Here is a 14,066-nt window from a genome sequence, read left to right on the forward strand (position 1 = left end):
ATCTCGTTGAAACCGAAGGAAATGAGAAAGTCTTCTGCTTAGTTAAAGAAGTCTAGTGACGGTTTAAGAAGAGATTGAATCATCGACTTTGGCAGTCGGTCAAGATCCGCTCTGTATAAACAGGATTTTCAAGCAGAGGAGGTGATAACTACGATGAAATTTTTATATAAAAAGAATTTGAACTGAAAAATATTGTATTTCGTCGTTGGGTCCACAAACCGAAAAGATTGACTGAGAGATGCATTGAATCGTAGCCCATTGAACTGATTGAAGGCTTTAATCTTCAATGTCCAGGTCAACATTCGCTTTCTCTTTTAGACTTTGTCGGACTTGTTAGTTTGGCGTCTATTTCTCGCATGACACAATCGTGAACATTACGAGTCGACGGGCAGATATCTTGGCAAGTCAATAAAAGGGAACATTTCTTTAGTCCTCTAAAGATAATTAATAAAGAAGAAGATTTGTGTCTGCGTCTCACTCTCGCACTCAAATGAAATCACACAAAACAAGAAACATTTGTGAAAGAAAAAAAAATCAATTCTTTCTTCTTGATCAAAGATAAGGAGTTTGTTGGTTCTGATGGGATGGTAAAAGGAGCATACTAAAAAATGAGTTAAAGGTAGAAAATTAGTTGATTTGGAGATCAAAGGTATAGAATCATCAGGTCATTAAAGTTGATCGAGCAGGTAGCAACAGTTTGATTGGGCTTGAAGGTCCGATCGAGCATGGCCGCCTACTCAGTGAAAGGAGGATTCAGTATCATGGTACCGCTCGGAGGCTTGTCCGACTAGGTCGCTCATCCGGATGGACGATAAGCAACGACCTGATAACCAGACGACTAAAGAGAAGAGAACATATATTCGTAATTGTGACAACCCTATAAGGGCTAGTCTAACTGGACCGCCTGTCTGATCGTACGAAGAACAACCTAGCAAGCCGAGCAATTGTGGAGAAAAACAACCTAGAGCGATCGGATAGGAAATCCCGATCGAGTAGCTCCTCTACTCGGCCAAACAGTGGGACTCCTTGCTTAGCTCATTGTATCCTTTTGGAAGTTTATGTCGTTGACAGCAGGGCATGGTCAACAGACAAATCATACGATGAAAGCTTCTACTGTCGTGTAAGAGATTTATACGCCCTATTAAGGAATGATGTCAAAGATACTTTTTTGACCCGTCTGTTCATAGGAAAGATGTGAAATGTGCACGCACTTTTAGAAGCATGCACGTACGCTACATGACTACTATATAAAAGGGTGTCTATGCACCGGATGAGGTATGTGTTATTTTGCAATCACGCTCTTGTTGCTATAGTTTCTACTATTCTTCTACTGTTCCGGTAACTGACTTGAGCGTTAAAGAGCCAACGTCATTGATCTCTTCCCTAACCTGACACTGATATTCATAGTTTTATAAAGCAAAGTGGAGTCTTCACACGTTCAATCCCAGAGTCATATCCCCAATTAACTGTCTTCTTCATTTTCAGAGAGAATCAGGTTCTTAGTCAAGTATCTTGTTTTGCTTTCCAACACCTTCTAATAGCTCTGTCCTGGAGGCTTATTAAAAAAAGTGCAGTCCAGATTGACAGGTCTTGAACAACAATCTCAGATTCAACACTTGACAAAAAATTATAGAATTGAGTTTGCACTTATCAAAGAAAAGCTGGATGGTTTAATTAGGAATAAGGCAGGTAGAACATTGGCTACGCACAGTGGCAACAATCAGAAAGCAAAAACTGAACATGTCTCAATGACATACATTTGTAAGGCAGAAGGAATTGGTTAAGGCATTCATGAACACTCTTGCAAATAAATGCAAGGAAAGACCTACAAACCTGAGATTAGGAGGCAACAAAGTGTGTTGATTTCTGAACATTGATAGAGGACTCGAAAGACAAGTGGTTCCCTTCTATTTAAAGAAATAGAAGTTGTTGTTAGAGTGGGATTAATGCAGAGTTCAAGTGCAAAGGGGGGCCAACCAAAGACGGGTCAAAGATGAGAAGAGAGGCCGATGTAAGGGGTCAAAGCCAACATAGCCGGCCGAGCAAGTAGATATTGTTGGTCCCCCTTGGTGATCGGCTGTCGAAGGGTTGAATAGCCCTACACAATATAAAAGAGATATCCTTCTTGGATTTTAAAATAGCATTTGCATAAATAATTAAAGAAATAAACTAAAAAGACGAGGCTCGCGAATTTGACTTGTTTACAATCGGGGAGGTTGTTAATTCAAGGAATGGATTGCACTAAGTATCTCCTTTAGGCGGAGAAGCCTCTTATAGCAGTGAAAGCACAGAAATGAGAAGCTAAACTAAAAGAAGAGCGCACAAGTGTTGTAATACTAATTGCTTGATTGATTGATTGAAAAGCTTCTGGACTAAGACTGTATTTATAACCTCGGTCGGAGCGCCTGGAGGGTTTCAAGCGTCTAAAAGGGGATAAAACTTTATCCCCTTCGTAACAGATCACGGCCAAACGTGATCTGGTCAAAAGTCGCATTCCGAGTGCCCAGAAGGGTTCAGAGCGCTTGGATTGATTCCAGGCGCTCGGACCCTCAAAGTCAACTATGTTGACTTTTTGCAGTCTGGGCTCTTTGCTCTGGTTCTGTTCGTCTCGGTCCATATTTTTCACTCCGTTCACTTGGGTGATTTCGGTCAATCGAAATAAGGCTTACCTGAACCCAATTTCGGCCTTCTCGAGCAACCCTCCGCTCCGACTTCTCATCCCTCAGAAACGTCGCGCGCTTTCCTCTCGTCCGCCCGCGTACTCTTCCGCAGCACCTCGTCTCTCGTTTGCACTGAGCCTGTCGGCTCTCTCCCGTGTCATCCTTCTCACTAGCTGCATCTTTTGCTCGACTTCTTGTGTTCCTAAGCTCCTGCACACTTAGACACAAAGTTAAAATACCACAGAACCTAACCTAACTTGGTTGATCACATCAAAACAACCTTGGGGTTCCAACAATCTCCCTTTTTTTTATGTGAGCAACCCAAGTTAAGCTATGGTAAAGAGACATAAAGTTACAATAGTGAATTCTGCAATAAAGTGCAAAAAAACTAAAAATTTGAATCTACCTCCCCCTAGACTTAATCTTTTTCTTCTCTCCCTTTGATCATATAAAAATGGAATACCAAAAAAATTCTAGGGTAGAAAATTTTTGAGATAACTTTATCAAATTTTAAAAACTTTGAAAATTTTGATTATACTGAAAAAAATTATAAAAATTTCTAAGTAAAAACTTTCAAGCAAAAAGATATTTTTGACTAACCAAAAAAAATTATTTTTTAAGAAAATTTTTCTAAGTTTTTTTTTTTGCAAGAAAAAAAATATTTTTGAGAATTTCTAAAAAAAATTCAAGCCTAAAAATTTTCTAAGAAAAAAAATCTAAGGTAGACATTTTTGCAAAATATTTGTGAGACATTTTCAAGTAAGAAAAATATTTGAAATTTTTTTTAAAGCATTAACTAATCATAATGTAATGTTTTATCAGTTAGTCAATTAAACATTTTATTTCAATATTTTGACTTCCAGGTTGTGGCAAGATACTAGACCTTCTTGGTTATTAGATCATCAACCACTTCTAGACAAAGCCTCATACAGAAATTAAACGTTTAATTTTCTCACTGAAAGTACTAAATCTAATTTAAGGTTCAAGTTAAACAAGACTTTGGAACCTAATATAGGTTCCAGCCAACTGGGTTAATTAGGTATTTCTTAGGGACATATTTTTTTGAAATATTTCTAATTTGTTCCTTGTGATATCTAAAATACTAATTTAAATTAATGAATTTTCTAAAACTTATATTAGATGAGCATGCAAGATTTTTTAAAGTTATTTATTTCTTTTTGTAAATTATCATTTTCTAATTTTACTTTGTCAAACTCTTTTAACGGACAAAATTTAGCTAGAATTAATTTTAAATTTTTAATCTCTTTTTCTAATTTGCATCAATCTTTAGTTAATACTTTAACAAACTTAAATAATTTATCGCGAGGAAGAAATCGTACCTGACATACCTTGTCAATCTCGTTATCTATGGCTCCCCCTGAACTGTTGCTTTCTTCCGACGTAGCTCCCCCTTCATCGATGCTCTCGATTCTCATTTCGGACGAGCTTGAATCATAGTCCTCGTCTTGATGACTTGCTATCAATGCAAATCCGGAGAAGGCCTCGACTTCCGATTCGGATGACGTATCATCCCACGTCTCTTTTAGTGTCTTGAACTTTTTTGTTTGGACAGACTTCTTTCCTTTGTCCTTGTCCTTGTTTCTTATTTTGGGGCAGTTGTCTTTGACATGCCCTTCTTCGTTGCAGTGGCAACGTCTGATCGTCCTTTTCTTTCTACCCTACGGATGGTTAGTTTTACTTGAATTAACCAACTTTTTAAAGCGCCTTATCATCATTACTATTTCCTCGTCATTGAGAGAAGATTCTGACTCATGTTCGTCTCTCGCTTCCTTGAGGGCGATGTTGTGCTTCGGCTCCTTCGTACCTGTACATCTCGATTCATACACTTCAAACGTAGAAAATAATTCTTCTAAGATAATATTTTCTAAGTCTTTAGAGATATAAAAAACATCTACTAGTGAAGCCCATTTCATATTCCTAGGAAATGCATTTAACGCGTACCTTAGCGAATCTCGGTTACTTACCTTTTCTCCGAGATTCGATAATCCGATGATGAGCTCCTTAATCCTCGAGTGGAGATGCACAATTGTTTCATCTTTTTCAAGCCGTAGGTTGGTCAGGTGGTTGCGAAGTAAGTCCCGTCTCGCGAGCTTGGCTTTGGGCGTCCCTTCATGTACTCAAGGAACTTCTCCCAAGCTCTTTTGCTAAGTCGTAGTTGCCGATCCGATTGACTTCTTGTGGCGGAAGGACGCTCAGCAGATGGAACTCTGCTTTGCCGTTTGCCACGTAGTCGGTCTGCTCCTTTTTCGTCCACTGGTATTTTTCTTTTCCTTTTGGTGCTATAAAACCGAATTCCATTATTAGAAGTAAATTGAAATCAGTTTTAAAAAAATACCCTGCATTCGCATTTTCCAGCTAGCGAACTCCTCCTCGAACTTTGGCGGGTATATGCTAGGTCCGACCATCGTCTATGCTTCTATCGGTGGTTAGTCCTCTTGAAGCGTCTTGGCTCTGATACCACTTATTGGTCCCCCTTGGTGGTCGGCTGTCGGAGAGTTGAACAGCCCTGCACAATATAAAAGAGAAACTCTTCTTGGACTTTAAAATACCACTTGCATAAATAATTAAAGAAATAAACTAAAAAACGAGGCTCGCAGATTTGACTTGGTTACAACCGGGGAGATTGTTAATCTAAGGAATGGATCGCACTAAGTATCTCCTTTAGACAGAGAAGCCTCTTATAACAGTGAAAGCATAGAAATGAGAAGCTAAACTAAAAGAAGAACGCACAAGTGTTATAATGCTAATTGCTTGATTGATTGAAAAGTTTCTGGACCAAGGCTGTATTTATGGCCTTAGTCGGGGCGCCTGGAGGGTTCCAGGCGCCTGGAAGGGGATAAGACTTTATCCCCTTCGCAACGGATCACGGTCAAACATGATCTGGTCAAAAGTCGCATTCCAGGCACTTGGAAGGGTTCTGAGTGCCCGGACTGGTCTGGGCGTGCCGGACCCTCAAAATCAACTTTGTTGACATTTTGCGAACTGAGCTCTCTGCTTTGGTCCTGCTCGCCTCGGTCCAGATCTTCCACTCCGCTCGCTTGGGTGATTTCGGCCAACCGAAATAAGACTCACCCGAACCCAATTTTGGCCTTCTCGAGCAACCTTCTGCTCCGGCTTCTCGTCCCTCAAAAATGCCCCGCTCTTCCTTCTCGTCCGCCCGCATACTCTTCCGTAGCACCTCGTCCCTCGGATACACCGAGCCCGTCGACTCTCTCCCGTGTCGTCCTTCTCGCTAGCTACGTCTTTTGCTCGACTTCTTGTGTTCCTAAGCTACACAAAGGTTAAAATACCACAAGACCTAACCTAATTTGGTTGATCACATCAAAACAACCTTGGGGTTCCAGAAGAAACGAGCCGATTGTTCCTCAAAATGCTAGGCGAATATGGCTTCCACTCTGCAAAAGGTCTCATAACGCCAAATGGATATTACTATCCACTCTGCGGAAAAAGGGCCCATAACCAAATAGTTGCCCATTGCTTTGTCCGATCAAACCGCTCATCCGGCTGGACGAAGGCAGTGCTTTGATACTTGTACGATCAGAAAAAGGAAACCAGATGTTTACAGGTACGACAACCATATAAAGGCTTTTCCGACCGAATCGCTTGTCTGGTCGTACGGAGGGCGATCTACTGAACCAAACGACTATAAAGGCTAGTCCGATTGAATTGCATGTCCGGTCGGACAGTGATAATCTACTGAGTCATACGCCCAAGAGAACTACTCCGACTGAGCGAGCGAGGAGTCCTGGCCATGTGTCTCCCGCTCGGCCAACAATGGGACCACCTGTACAGCTCATCATATCTTTTTGGAAGTTTGTGCCATTGACAACAAAGCATGATCAGTAGACAAAGCATATGACAAAAGCTTCCCACTGTCACATCAGGAATTTGCACGCTCTGTTAAGAAATTGTGTCAGGGATACTTTCTAACTTGTCTTTTCATAGGAAAAATTGGGAAATGTGCATGCGCTTTGAGAAGCATGCACATACACTAGAGGGTCACTATATAAAAGGGGTACATGTACCGGGAGAGGTATGCATTATTTGAGATTACGCTCTTGTTGCTGCTACAGTTCTCTTTGTTCTTCACTCTTGTCGATGACTGACTTGAGCGTCAGAGGATCAATGCCAGGAACCCTTAGTCCCCGATATTGACTTTCTTGATTTTGTAAAACGGAACGAAGCCTTCACACGTTTAATCACAGAGTCACATCCCCTGATATGGATATGTGGCAAAGGGGTAATTATGTGGAGATAGGAGGACATTTTGGTCTTTTGGTAGGCTAGGGCTTTAAGGGGACACTGTAGCATGCACGGAAGTGGGGGGCTAGGGTTTTCGTTCGGGGAGGGGGTGGATTTACGCCGCCGCCATCTGCTTCCCCCTCTCGGGCTCCTCGCCGGCGACGACACCGGCCGCCGGCCGCTCTCTTCTCTTCCCCTCCTTCTTCCATCCCCTCCTCTTCTCTCATCTCCCTCTTGCCCGGAATTGTGCCGCGGCGACAAAACCGCCTCCGCCTTCCTCCCTCTCTCGAACCTCGCCGAAGCCGGAGCCACCGCCGGCCGCGACCCATACTCCTCTCTATCTCTTCCTCACGATGTCGGCCACAGTGCGGACTCTTCTTCTTCCTCATCGCGACGTCACCGGCCACGACTCTTCCTCTCCTTCTCCCGCGTGACGCCGCCACCGCCGAGACCGTCTAACGCCTTTCTCCTCCTCGCTACGCCGCCGCCTGACCGGCCATTGCTCCTCTCTCCTTGCTCTCTCGCTGGCAGCAACCTCCAGCCACCTCTGCTGCCTATAATCCGACGCTGGAAGCAACCACTTCTGACCGCCACCTCTCCTCGCGCCACCGTCCACAGCATCGCATCCTCCTTTCTCCTTATCTTCATGACGCCGTCACCAGTGCTCGCCACCGCCTCTTCACTCCTCCTCTACTCTCGCCGGAGCCAGCCAAGGAGGCACCACCTCCTTTTACGTGGTCAGCTGGAACCTCCTCTCCGGTTGCTGTTCCTAAACACAGGGTCGTCCACGAGGGGTGTAGGCCGGGTGGTGGTTGATCTGGTGGTGTTCCCTCTTGGTTGTGCCTTGGCCTTGGCGTCAATTTGTGTGTGCTGTGTCCCGACCTTTGCACGGATCTGATTGGTGTGTTATGTCTTGACTTGTACGACGATAGTGTATTATTTCGGCCTGTGTGCTGATCTTGTGTCTCGGCCTGCGTGTCGATCCAGTGTACTCGTCTGTGTGTTGACCTCGTGTCTCGGCCTGCGTGCCGACCCAGTGTCCTGGTCTGTGTGCTGATCTTGTGTCTCGGCCTGCATGCCGACCTAGTGTACTCGTCTGTGTGCAGACCTTGTGTCTCGGTCTGCGTGCCGACCCAATGTACTCGTCTGTGTGCAGGTCTTGTGTCCCGGCCTGCGTGCCGACCCAGTGCCCTGGTCTGTGGGCTGATCCCGTGTCCCGGCCTGCGTGCCAGTGTCTAATCTCGATCTGCAGCTCGTCCTCCGGGTCCGTGCTTCGTTCAGCTTCTCGTCGTCAGATCCAGCTCTCCATCCTGATCGGAGTCAGCTATTCTTCCGGGTCGCGACAACTCGAGCCGCGTCCCATCCGAGGGCGCCCCCTGGGCCAGGGTACATTTTCCGTACTCACCCCTTTATTTCATTATTATATTATTAGCCGGTTACTCATATATGCGTTGAATCTGCCTCGAGCCTCGGGGTACCAGAGACCGGGGGGGACCCGGTCGCTGGCTGCAGGTATCATTGACCAAGAAACTTTTGAAGACTCGGTCAACACGGGAGCCATCTCAGCACACCCCCCTCCGGGACGTCGCGACTTCGTCAACATTCCATCCACCTCCCCCGACGGTCCGTCTGACTCAGCTTCCGGACCGGATCAAATTTGGCGCCGTCTGTGGGAACACAACAACCTGTTCCGGAACGTGAAGAGGGACAATGTCAAGAGGTTCTCTGCCATTATCATATCACAGTCCTGGAGGATCCCGACACTTCTATCCTCACTCCACTGGTATTCGGGAGTCGAGGGATCGAGTGGAGCTTCAGCTGGCTGACAGGTTAGTTTTTCCATTATGTTTTTTCCCTGACTCCACGGGTATTCGGGAGTTAAGGGACCGAGACAAACCCTTAGCCGGTTGGCAGGGCTTCCCGATCAGGTACGCTACGAGCTCTGCTCTCTTTTTACGATTATAGGAACTGTTATATTTCCCTGATAAAAGAGTAAGAGCCTAGTTCCTTGACCAAAGACTAGAGCCTTCAATTTCTGATCGGACACTAGGGGCCCAGCTCCCCACTCATACACTTGGGGCACAGCTCCCCGCTCATACTCTAGGGGCACAGCTCCCCACTCATACACGTGGGACACAACTCCCCGATCATAGACTCGCAGTACCACTTCCCGATCAGGACCTAGGGGCCTCGCTCTTTGATTATCGGCTAGGGACCTTACTCTCCGATCAGGGACCAAGGGCCCAGTTCCTCCATCATGTGTGCTACAGGCTCTGCACCCTTCACCATGAGGCTCTGCATCCTCTTATTGCTACAAGCTCTGCATCTTTCACCATGGGCTCAGCGTTCTCTTACTGTTATATACACCTCACTCTACTATTATTATTTGCTCTGCATCCTTCACTTGTTGTGCAGCCTCTTACATCTACAGGTGTTGCTCTCTTCACCCACGGTGCTCTGCTTCCTTCTATGGCTATGGGCTCTGCTCCCTTATATCGGCTTCCCGCCCTTTATCTTCTCCCCTCACTCCACGGGTATTTGGGAGTTGAGGAATCGCGATAGATCCGCAGTCGGTTTGCATCACACCGCTGTCAGGTATGACATAAGCTTTATTTCCTCAGGCTGCTACATGCTTCGCTTTTACTAGCTTCAGGGCTTATCCTCCCCCGTTCGGGGTTGAGCGGTTTTCACTGGTGGCGGACCAACTTATTGGATTTCATATTTCCCCCGTTCGGGGTTGAGCGATAGTCACTGGTCTCAGACCAGCTTATTGGATTTCTTATCTCCCCCGTTCAGGGTCGAGTCATCGCCACCGGTCTCGGACCGGAGTATCATTGCTGGTCTCGGACCAGCGCCATCGCCACCGGTCTCGGACCGGAGTATCATTACTGGTCTCGGACCAGCGCCATCGCCACCGGTCTCGGACCGGAGTATCTCAGACTCTCGCCTCAGTGCGAGTTATAAGTGAGCTCTGTTCTCACGCCCAACGACCTTTCAGGTCGGCTCCCATGCGAGAATTAAAAGTGAGCTCTGTTCTCACGCCCAACGACCTTTCAGGTCGGTAGCCCCAGACTCTTGCCTCAGTGCGAGGTATAAGTGAGCTCTGCTCTCACGACCAACGACCTTTCAGGTCGGCTCTCATGCGAGAATTAAATGTGAGCTCTGTTCTCACGCCCAACGACCTTTCAGGTCGGTAGCCCCAGACTCTCGCCTCAGTACGAGTTATAAGTGAGTTCTGCTCTCACGATCAATGACCTTTCAGGTCGGCTCCCATGCGAGAATTAAAAGTGAGCTCTGTTCTCACGCCCAACGACCTTTCAGGTCGGTAGCCCCAGACTCTCGCCTCAGTGCGAATTATAAGTGAGTTCTGCTCTCACGACCAACGACCTTTCAGGTCGGCTCCCATGCGAGAATTAAAAGTGAGCTCTGTTCTCACGCCCAACGACCTTTCAGGTCGGTAGCCCCAGACTCTTGCCTCAGTGCGAGTTATAAGTGAGTTCTACTCTCACGACCAACGACCTTTCAGGTCGGCTCCCATGCGAAAATTAAATGTGAGCTCTGTTCTCACGCCCAACGACCTTTCAGGTCGGTAGCCCCAGACTCTCGCCTCAGTGCGAGTTATAAGTGAGCTCTCCTCTCACGACCAACGACCTTTCAGGTCGGCTCCCATGCGAGAATTAAAAGTGAGCTTTGTTCTCACGCCCAACGACCTTTCAGGTCGGTAGCCCCAGACTCTCGCCTCAATGCGAATTATAAGTGAGCTCTGCTCTCACGACCAACGACCTTTCAGGTCGACTCCCATGCGAGAATTAAAAGTGAGCTCTGTTCTCACGCCCAACGACCTTTCAGGTCGGTAGCCCCACACTCTCGCCTCAGTGCGAGTTATAAGTGAGCTCTGCTCTCACGACCAACGACCTTTCAGGTCGGCTTCCATGCGAGAATTAAAAGTGAGCTCTGTTCTCACACCCAACGACCTTTCAGGTCGGTAGTCCCAGACTTCTGACGGTCAGGGCTCAGATTATTCTCTTCTCCCCTTGCTCCACGGGTATTCGGGAGTTGAGGGACCGAGACGGATCCTCAGTCGGTTGGCATCACTTTGTGATAAGGTATGATAAAGATTCTGTCCCTTTATATTGCTACAGGTTTCACTTCTATGGGCTTCAAGGCTTATCCTCCCCCGTTCGGGGTTGAGCTATTACCACCAGTGTCAGACCAGAGTATTACCCCCGGTCTCCGATCAGAGTATCACTAACGATCTCTCGGTCAGGCGGTCAGACCAATGCCCATTCGGTCTTCCAGAGACCAAGTCCTGGTCAGACCTTCAGATCAATTCCTGGTCAGACCTCCAAACTGCTTCTTTGTCAGGCCTTCAGATTGTTTCTGGGTTAGACCTTCAGATCAAGGCTGGGTCAGACCTTCAGGTTGCTTCTTTGTCATGCCTGCGAATTGCTTTTGGGTCACAAGTCTCCAGATCGAGTACTGGTTAGGCCTCCAGAGCACCTCCCGGTCAGGGTCCTAGACTCTCGCCCCAGTGCGAGTTATAAGTGAGCATGCTCTCACGCCCAACGACCTCTCGGTCGGCGCTCATCACTCACTCGCAGCTCTACATGGCACTCGTCCTACTTGTCGCTCTGCCCGGCACTCAGCTCTCACGTTCCGCTCACTGCTATTGCTCGGTCAGCATTCATCGTTTTACTCGCCGCTCTGCTCGGCACTCATCGGGCACGCTTCGTTGCTCTGTCCGTCACTTATCCCACCCACCGCTCACTTGTCGTTCCGCCCGGCACTCGTCACACTCGCTCGATGCTATGCTTGGCACTCATCGTCCGTGTTGCGCTCACCGCTATAGTTCGGTCGACACTCGCTCAATCGGCACTCGCTCGGCCGACACTCACTAGCTCGGCACTCGCTCGATCGGCACTCGCTCGGTTGGCGCTCGCTCGGTCGACCCGCACTCGATCAGCAGGTTCCCAGTCGCACTTACGGCTTTTACTCGTCCTGGTCACGATTTATTTGGACGACATTTTCTCGGTCGTGCATTCAACATCGCTCGTCCATCACTCAGTTTTCCATGGCATTCGGTCGATTGCTTACTTGCGCTTCTTAAACATTCGCTTGGTCGCCTACTCGGCTTTCCCGCCCTTGTGTAGCTCGGCATCGCCACGCCACAGTTACTCGTTCTACGTCACATGACAGACTCACGATGACTCCGCGTTCGGTAGCGGTTATGTGTTTCATTCGGAGGGGTCTAGTCAGTCGGACTTGCGCCTCCTTCGACTAGACTTGAGGGGGAGGTTTGTGATATGGATATGTGGCAAAGGGGTAATTATGTGGAGATAGGAGGGCATTTTGGTCTTTTGGCAGGCTAGGGCTTTAAGGGGACACTGTAGCATGCACGGAAGTGGGGGGCTGGGGTTTTCGTTCGGGGAGGGGGTGGATTTGCGCCGCCGCCATCTGCTTCTCCCTCTCGGGCTCCTCGCCGGCGACGACGCCGGCCGCCGGCCGCTCTCTTCTCTTCCCCTCCTTCCTCCATCCCCTCCTCTTCTCTCATCTCCCTCTTGCCCGGAATTGTGCCGCGACGATAGAACCGCCTCCGCCTTCCTCCCTCTCTCGAACCTCGCCGAAGCCGGAGCCACCGCCGGCCGCGACCCATACTCCTCTCTATCTCTTCCTCACGATGCCGGCCACAGCGCGGACTCTTCTTCTTCCTCATCGCGACGTCACCGGCCACGACTCTTCCTCTCCTTCTCCCGCGTGACGCCACCACCGCCGAGACCGTCTAACGCCTTTCTCCTCCTCGCTACGCCGCCGCCTGACCGGCCATTTGCTCCTCTCTCCTTGCTCTCTCGCTGGCAGCAACCTCCAGCCACCTCTGCTACCTATAATCCGACGCCGGCAGCAACCACTTTTGACCGCCACCTCTCCTCGCGCCACCAGCCACAGCATCGCATCCTCCTTTCTCCTTATCTTCATGACACCGTCACCAGTGCTCGCCACCGCCCCTTCACTCCTCCTCTACTCTCGCCGGAGCCAGCCAAGGAGGCACCACCTCCTTTTACGTGGTCAACTGGAACCTCCTCTCCGGTTGCTGTTCCTAAACACAGGGTCGTCCACGAGGGGTGTAGGCCGAGTGGTGGTTGATCTGGTGGTGTTCCCTCTTGGTTGTGCCTTGACCTTCGCGTCAATTTGTGTGTGTTATGTCCCGACCTTTGCACGGATCTGATTGGTGTGTCATGTCTCGACTTGTACGACGATAGTGTATTATTTCGGCCTGTGTGCTGATCTTGTGTCTCGGCCTGCGTGCCGACCCAGTGTACTCGTCTGTGTGCTGACCTCGTGTCTCAGCCTGCGTGCCGACCCAGTGTCCTGGTCTGTGTGCTGATCTTGTGTCTTGGCCTGCGTGCCTACCCAGTGTACTCGTCTGTGTGCAGACCTCGTGTCTCGGCCTGCGTGCCGACCCAATGTACTCGTCTGTGTGCTGGTCTTGTGTCCCGGCCTGCGTGCCGACCCAGTGCCCTGGTCTGTGGGCTGATCCCGTGTCCCGGCCTGCGTGCCAGTGTCTAATCTCGATCTGCAGCTCGTCCTCCGGGTCCGTGCTTCGTTCAGCTTCTCGTCGTCAGATCCAGCTCTCCATCCTGATCGGAGTCAGCTATTCTTCCGGGTCGCGACAACTCGAGCCGCGTCCCATCCGAGGGCGCCCCCCTGGGCCAGGGTACGTTTTCCATACTCACCCCTTTATTTCATTATTATATTATTAGCTGGTTACTCATATATGCGTTGAATCTGCCTCGAGCCTCGGGGTACCAGAGACCGGGGGGGACCCGGTCGCTGGCTGCCGGTATCATTGACCAAGAGACTTTTGAAGACTCGGTCAACATGGAAGTCATCTCAGCACACCCCCCTCCGGGACGTCGCGACTTCGTCAACATTCCATCCACCTCCCCCGACGGTCCGTCTGACTCAGCTTCCGGACCGGATCATCCCCAATTAACTATCTTTATAGCCTTCGACAGGATCAATATAATAATCAATAAAACTATAGCAGAATTGTAAAAACTATTGTCTTATTACTCTATATTGGGTTAGGGTGCACTAAGGATTAATGTGGAAAGAGTGATTAATCCCTTCCTTGTGAGTTGGTGT

This window comes from Zingiber officinale, chromosome 3A, assembly GCF_018446385.1.
Source record: "Zingiber officinale cultivar Zhangliang chromosome 3A, Zo_v1.1, whole genome shotgun sequence".
Taxonomy (NCBI): domain Eukaryota; kingdom Viridiplantae; phylum Streptophyta; class Magnoliopsida; order Zingiberales; family Zingiberaceae; genus Zingiber; species Zingiber officinale.